Below are 8,363 nucleotides of genomic sequence, written 5' to 3' on the forward strand. Positions count from 1 at the left end.
TCATTGGAAGCACTCATGCTGAAGTTGAAGCTCCAATATTTTGGCCACCTGATGCGAAAAGCCAACTCACTGGAAAAGACCTTGATGCTGGGAAAGACTGAAGGCAAGAAGAAAAGGGGATGACAGAGGATGAGATGGTTGGGTGGCACCTCTGACTCAATGGACATGATTCCGAGCAAACACTTGGAGGTAGTGAAGGACAGGGAAGCCTGGCATGCTGCAGTTCATGGGGTCACAAAGAGTTGGACAGGACTGAGCAACTGAATAACAACAGATATCTATATGATGATATAGAGCAATGTTTTAATATTTGGGCTTTCCTGGTGGCTCAGTGGTAAAGAATCCACCTGCAGTGTAGAAGATGTGAGTTCAATCCCTGGGTTGGGAAGATTCCCTGGAGGAGGAAATGGCAACCCACTCCAGTATTCTTGACTGGGAAATCCCATGAACAGTTCACTGGCAGTCTTCAACCTATGAGGCAGCAAAGAGTTGGACATGACTTAGCAACTAAACGCAGCAGCAGCAAATGTGAGATACCTCAGGCTGGCTTCTCTCTGAACTCTCTGGCTATCAGAGAGGAAGAAAAGAAAGTGGGACAAGCCAAACACCAGTGACTAGCTAAAACTAGTCTCAGCATGTGGCGAACAGTGCCCCAAACTGCTGTGGTCCTCCTACCAGCTTAGGATGGGGTTGGAGAAAAGAGGGCAGGAAAGAACCTGCAAAGGACTCTCTCCCATCCTCCACACTCCATCTAAAAATCTTCCCAACACTGCTCCACCTTTGGAGACACATCTATAGACTTTAGACAGAGCTCATTTTCCATTCTTGAGCCAGAAAGCAGGGCAGACAATTCAAAAATATGAGTTATGGATAATATATTAGATTTTCTGAATCAAAATGGAAACATACTGGTCAGACACATTGGCCAAGCAGTCCACAGTCAAACAAGAGTGCAGAATAAACTACCACAACATGGTTAATCAGCTATACCCCAATACAAAATAAAAAGTTTAAAGTTAAAAAAAATACAGATTTTAAAAAAAGAACACAGAATATTTTTATCAATGCTATTAGACACATAGTTTTATTATTCTAACATCCCTGAAATAAGGATAAGAATGTGTCTTGTAATCAGAAACATGTGGGTTTAACTGATAGCACTTTTTTTCTTGGTTTGTGGTACAAAAACTAACAGTATACCTTATAATCAACAGCATCTTAGATTTGATCAATCTGACCCCAGGATTATCCCAGAAAATTCAGGAAAAGCAATCTGATTTTCTGTCTTGTTCAATACACAGGTTCAAACCTTGCAATTCTCTAAATCCAAACTGGATTTAAAAGGGAGAGTGTAACAGTCAGTTTTACTGTGTCAACTTGCCTGGAATCTAGTCTCCAGTTATTCAAACACTAATCCAGGTATTGCTATAAAGGTATTCTGTAGATATGAGGTTAACATCTTCCATCAATAGATTTTAAGGAGATTATCCTTCATAATCTGGGTTGACCTGATCCAATCAATTGAAAGGTTTTGAGAGGAGAACTGCAGTTTCCCTGAGGAAGCAGAACTTCCCCAGCATCAGATCCTACAAGAGAGTTGCTAGCTGGTCCTTCCTGACAGCCTGATGTATGGATTTTGAAGTTGCCTAACCAGCTCTCAGCCACATAAGCCAATTTCTTACAATAAAATCTTTTATAAATATTCTATAGTTCTATTTCTCTGTTGGAACTCTGACTGCTACAGAGGGTCAGCGGTATTTTTGTCTTCTAATATTTTCTCTCTTTTTGACATTTACTTAACTGAGAAGGTAATACATTCCCCTGTTCCTTTTATTTATATAAAAGTACACAGTGATAAGATTTCTGCCAACTCCCTTTCCCATCTTCCAAGGTCTGAACCTACCATCTGTCACATGTAACCACTATGATTTTTATTTGTGAATAATTCTATATTTTTATATATAAGCAAAGAAATACAGATATATATCTCCTCCAATCCCCACCAATTTGCCAAAAAAAAAAGAAGAAGAAGAAGAAGAAAAGGTAGCCTACTCTTTACAATGTCCTGTACTCTGTCTCTTTTTCTTAATATTTCTGAAAGCTTTTTCCATTTTAGTATGCAAAGAACATCTTTATACTTTTTTCACAGCTGTATTATATTCTATTGCATGTCCATACCACGATTTCTTTAACCAGTCACCTACTGGTGAACATTCAGCTTATTTCAACATGTTTGCTATTATTCACAAGGGAATATCCTTTAAAACATTTAAAAATATAAATAGATAGAAAGAACTGTATATAATAACTTATGTCTGTATAATCATTGCATACTTTGAGCAAGAGTAGAACAACATACAAGGGGAATTACTTAAAATATCAGAGAGTTCATGCATTTTCAATTTTGAGAAACTTTCCTAAATTATCCTAAATGTCCCACTATAGGTGAAGAAAGTATTTCTTTAGGAAATGTTTGTTTTTCCATAGCCTCAGCTATACAAGTGTGTCATTGATCTTTGGCATTTGTGCCAATTCAATAAATTACAAAAGTATGTTTCAGTGGATATATATTTGTATTTCTTAATCAGAGTGACATAGAATATTTTCTTAGTATTAACTTAATAATCAACGGAGAGAATGTATAACAAAGGGTAGCAAAGACAAGAGCTATATCTTTGGGTTCTTTTTATTTCTTTTGCTGTATAAGCTCTGTGTATATCTTTGGACTAGTTTTCAATCAAGTTGGTCTTTTTGTATCATTGAAGAGTTCTTAGATATTAAGGAGGTTACTCTATATATAATATAGGAATGCCAATATTTTCACCATTTTTTTTCTTTTGGCCTTCTTGATGGTCTCACCATACAGAATTTATTTTTACATATTTTGATTTACCAGTCTTTTCATGTCCTCCATATTTTGTGTTATACTCAAAAAGTCCTCTTCACACCAAGGTTCTAAAAGCATTCACTATTTTTTTTTCTATAGAATGTTTAAGGTTTCTTTTTTTTACATTTAACTATTATTTTTCAGATGACTGACAAGCTGTCACAAGATCATATATTAAATTATGCTACTTTTTCCCTACTTACCAGAGATGCCTTTGTCATATACTGAATTTCTATATACACTTGGATTTAGTGTGTTCCATTGGTTTATATGTCTATGAACCAGTACCACATCTTTTAATTGGGCTTCCCTGGTGGCTCAGACGGCAAAGAATCCACCTGCAATGTGGAAGACCTGGGTTCGATCCCTGAGTTAGAAAGATCTTCTGGAGGAAAGCATGGCAATCTACTCCAGTATTCTTGCCTGCAGAATTCCAGGAACAGAGAAGCCTGGCAGGCTATAGTCCATAGGGTTGCAAAGAGTCGGACACAAATGAGCAACTAATATTTTAATTAATAAAGCTTTATAACATATTTTAACATCTTGGCAGGATTAATTCTTCCCTGTCTTTCTCCACCCCCATCACTGCTCTTCTTTCAGAGAATTTTCTTGACAATTCTATTTGGTGCTGCATAAGAACTTTATTTTTTTATTATTATTATTTTTTTTTTACTTTACAATATTGTATTGGTTTTGCCATAAGAACTTTAGAAATAGTCTTCTGTCCACCTTGCCCCCCTCCCAAATATTTCCACACTGGTTTCTCTAACCACAGTCCTAAAATCCTCCCATTAGATATAATGACTCAGAAAGCCACAAGCCTCAAACAATGGTCTCTTACCTTGTGCTGTGAACTGGGACAGCAACCACATCTCTTAGGGTTTTAGTTTTCCTCCTGACAGAATGGGGACAAAGATAAGGAGAAAAAGTTTTACATAGATGTTCTCTAAGATACCTTCCAGTTCTAAAATTTTCAGTTCAATATCAAACCTTTTTCTGAGTGTTTTAATTAGCAGTATGCTCATTTTTCATAAAAATGCTTGCTTTGTTCCTTTGGCTTTTAAATAAATATAAAAGACACATTTTTCATTTTCACTAAGAATTTTATTAAGTAACATATTCACCCCTTTGTTTCACTACCTTTTGCCATTTTTCAGGCAACTTCGTAATTCCACCATCCCAAAACTTAACATTTTGAGCAAAGAACTGTTCCATGTGTCTTTTACAGTCTTCCAGGGATTTGAATTTTTTTTTTTCCATTGAGAGAATTTTGTAAATGGAAATCTAAAGTTACAATGTCTGGTGAATACAACAGATGAATCAGAACTTCCCAACCAAGCAGTAACAGTTTTTGCCTGGTCATCCAAGAAACTGGCAGTCTTGTGTTATCCCGATGGAAAATTATGTATTTTCTATTGACTAATTCTGGATGCTTTTCATCAAGTGCTGCTTTCAGTTGGTCAGACTGGGGGCAGTACTTGTTGGAATTAACTGTTCAGTTTTCTGGAAGGAGCTCATAATAGAGGCCTCCCAATCCCACCATATACACAACATCACCTTCTTTGGATGAAGACCAGTCTTTGGTGTGGTTGGTAGTGGTTCATTTCACCTGCCCTATGATCTCTTCTGTTCCATATGATTGTACAGTATCCACTTTTCATAGCCCCACTTGATTGTACAGTATCCACTTTTCATAGCCTGTCACAATGTTTTAAAAAGAGAACATTTTGTTACACTTAAGTAAAGAATTGCAGGAAGAAATATGGTCAAGAAGATTTTTTTGGTTCAATTTATGTGGAACCCAAACATCAAAGCAATGAACATAACTGAGGTGGTGCAAATGATTTTCAACACTTGATTTGGATATTTTGAGTAGGTCAGCTATCTCTCATGTGCTATAAACACTGATGGTTCTCAATTAATGTCTCAATTCAAGTGCAATCATCTTCAACTGGTCTACCAACCATGGAGCATCATCCAGCGAGAAATCTCCAGCTAGAAACTTTGCAAGCCACTTTTGATGCATTTGATCAGTCACAGCACTTTCTCCGTACACTGCACAAATCTTTATTTGCATTTCAGCTGCAATTTTACTTTTCTTGTAATAATAAAGCATAATATGCCAAAAGTGCTGCTTTTTTTTTCACCTTCAATTTCACCTTCAATACCTATACAAAAATTCACCCATTTTGGTAAGTTGTTTTTTTTTTTTTAATGCATGCTGATAGCACAGCTGTCAAAATACAATCTAACAAAATTATTTCAAATGAAGTTGAAAGACAACTAGATGCTATTAGTGCCATCTTATAAAAAATCAAACGAACTCTCTGGTCAATGGAATTTTTGGAATCATTTGTCATCATTTGCAGTAGTGGAGAAGATAAAAAAGAAGTCTCTTATTGCCCCTACAGATCAAAATTTATACAACAGAATTTCCATGGAGTCCTATTTTCTAAGCCATTTAACTTCTCTAAATGCAACATGTAGAAGCCCCGAGAGAGAAACAAGCTCAGGGTGTTCAGTGACTCAGTCATGTCCAATTCTCTGTGACCCCATGGACTGTAGCCCACTAGGTTCCTTTGTCCATGGAATTTTCCAGGCAAGAATACTGGAGTGGGTTGCCACTTCCTCCTCCAGGGGATCTTCCTGATCCAGGGATCAAACCCAAATCTCCCGCTTCCAACACAGTATACGTGAAAAGTTCTGGCACCTAAAAAGTATTAACAAACAATAAAAGTTTCAGAAGGTCTGCTTCTATTTTCATTTTTGCTTCTCTTTTTCTTTTTACCGTGTCTGTAAATTGCTAGCTGGCCAGACTGTGCAAGATCAAAGCCTCTAAATGCAGTTCTCTCACACATGCCTGCGTGGCCACTGAGTGCATTGATTACACATCACCATTGAGCAACCGAGACAATACTCTACTCTAAATTGTGTGTCATGGACGAGGGTGAAAAAAGGAAGCAATAAAAACTTTAGTTGGCTGCATTGCTCTGAAAGATACAGTATTTTTTTTCTATCTTGCCAACAAGCTGGCACAGGATCAGTCTGTGACACTTACATTGTACTGAAGTTAAGTGTTTGGTGGCTTCTGATGAACCACCTGATCTATGAATCCCCTGTGCGTGCTAAGTCACTTCAGTTGTGTTTGAATCTTTGCGATCCTATGGACTGTAGCCCGCCAGACTCCTCTGTCCGTGGGATTCTCCAAGCAAGAATACTGAAATGGGTTGCCATGCCCTGCTTCAGGGGATCTTCCAGACCCAGGGATCAAACTGGCATCTCTTGTTTCCCACATCGGCAGGCGGGCTCTTTACCACTAGTGCCACCTGAGAAGCCCATAAACCATCTAGATCCATGAATTAAGAAGTTGAGAGAGCTTCTCTCTGGCAACCTCCATGCTTTTCAAGACTGTTTCATTAACAGGTTTTTCCCTCTCCTTTTTCCTCAATGGCTCTACGTTAGGTGGAATTCATTAGAATGTGGACTATAAAACCCAAAAACTAAAGAAAGAGTTTATTTTCAGGAATAGTATTTTTATCCTTTCTGCAGAATAGTGCCTTACATATATAATATGCCTCCTGTCCCCAAATGAAGAATTCTTGAAGTAACTGACCTACATGAAAAATCTCATCTCAGCCCTAAAAATCTCCTGTGCAAAAACGTAAAGCTGGGATAGGAGGGTCTGCATTTATTTCAATAAGTCAGAAGTTACGTGGGCACTAATCCTCACAGGAGCTGTACACAAAGCCCTGGACATCAAAATATCCTTGACTAGGCTGACTTTTAATTTAGGAGTTTACTAGAGCCTGCAGCTATACTGCTGGAGCCTGTGATAGTGTCAGATTCCATAAATGAAGCGTGGAGGACTTGGTTAGCAGCCTGGGTAGAATGCCAAAGAACACCCTGGGGACATGCTAATTCGGTACTCAAGGTAGCCTGCCCTTCTGTGAGCCGGCACTAAATCAGTGCCCTGTAATGGTGTTCGAAGCACTGCAGTGCAGGCTCAAATTTTTGCTATCAGCTCCTTGCACTTATTTACAACGCTCTTTTCTCTGGCATTTACAAGGACAATAAGCTACAGCTGCCACATCAAATTTTCCAGCAAGCAGAGACTGCCTGGCATCCCGCCACCAGCCAGGGTTTCCACAAATCCCCTTCCTGATTGGTAAAGGAGGCTGGTGAGAGAATGAATGTCCAGGGAGGGGACTCCTCCAACACTGCCCATGGGTACATGATAGGAATAATGAGAGCAAAGAATAATGGACTGTGACCATCTCTTACTTCTTTTCATCTCTTTCCAAGACTCTACTGGAGTGCCACCCTGCCACTGCCCAGGCATTTCCACCACTCTAAGAGTAGAGGGCTGGGGGAATTATCACAGGCAGGATATCTCATCATTGGCTGCAGCTGTCTCTTTAGTAGATGGTCGTGGGAAGAGAGTCAAGAACCTAAGGAAACCCAGCCAATGCCATCATTACATTCATCATCTGAGGAGCCCCACATTCTCAGTTCATAACAGTACATTCCTCTTCACAAACCTATTGCTGAGAAATATTATCTTCCCCTTTTTACAGAAGAACTGAAGCTGAAAGAAATTAAGTGACTTGCCCAAGGTCGCTCAGTTACAAGTAGGAGAGCCCCCATTCAAACCTATACCCATCTGACACCAAAGAACAGGAGACGGGTGGTAAAATTATACATATCTCAGTTTCAGCTATCTTCCCTGGTGGCTCAGCAGTAAAGAATCCGTCTCCCAATGCAAGACTTGAGTTTCATCTGTGGGTCAGGAAGATCCCCTGGAGAAGGAAATGGCTACCCACTCCAGTATTCTTGCCTGGGAAATCCCATAGACAGGGGAGACTGTGGGCTACTGTCCATGGGGTCACAAGAGTTAGACACAACTGAGCAACTAAACAACTGTCTCAGTGGAGTTTCCAAAGACCAAGGATAATACAAGTGGCAAGCACTGCCCCAACCCTTAAGTGAGATTCCAGAGCACCAATAAGCGTGGGGCATGCTGGGAAAGTAGAAAACCAGTTCTGTCAACCTTAGCCTACCTCTTACCTCGAGGGTTTAAAGAGTGAGGACAGTAAAGAAAATGCTTCTTTTAGAGAGACTCATTGGGTTACCATGGCCCCTCTCCTCTCTCTACCCTGGGAATGAGGAGGAGGAGGAGCCCCTATTTTGTTGCTGTTTTTCAGTTGTTAAGTTCTATCTGACTCTTTGTGATTCCATGGACTGTAGCCTACCAGGCTCCTCTGTCCATAGGATTTCCCAGGAAAGAATACTGTAGTGAGTAGTCATTCCCTTCTCCAGGGAACCTTCCCGACCTAGGAATCGAACTCATGTCTCGTGCACTACAGGTGACTTGTTTTTACCACTGAACCACCAGGGAAGCCCAAGTCCCCATTGCCTCAAGCCAAAGAGAGGAACATCACAGGACACTGGAAAAGCCTGACACGTGTTCCTTCAACTT

At 39.6% G+C, this 8,363-nt stretch overlaps 1 long non-coding RNA gene across 1 annotated transcript; it reads right to left on the bottom strand.

Moving 5' to 3' along the window:
* Window positions 1–2,565: 2,565 nt before the first annotated feature.
* Window positions 2,566–4,580, bottom strand: LOC112584499. Its single transcript, XR_006550237.1, has 3 exons — window positions 4,445–4,580; window positions 3,729–3,782; window positions 2,566–3,225 (listed from the first exon to the last, which is right to left on the bottom strand). It is a non-coding gene; the product is annotated as an uncharacterized LOC112584499 (long non-coding RNA).
* Window positions 4,581–8,363: the final 3,783 nt, after the last annotated feature.

Source organism: Bubalus bubalis, chromosome 4 (assembly GCF_019923935.1).
Source record: "Bubalus bubalis isolate 160015118507 breed Murrah chromosome 4, NDDB_SH_1, whole genome shotgun sequence".
Taxonomy (NCBI): Eukaryota; Metazoa; Chordata; class Mammalia; order Artiodactyla; family Bovidae; genus Bubalus; species Bubalus bubalis.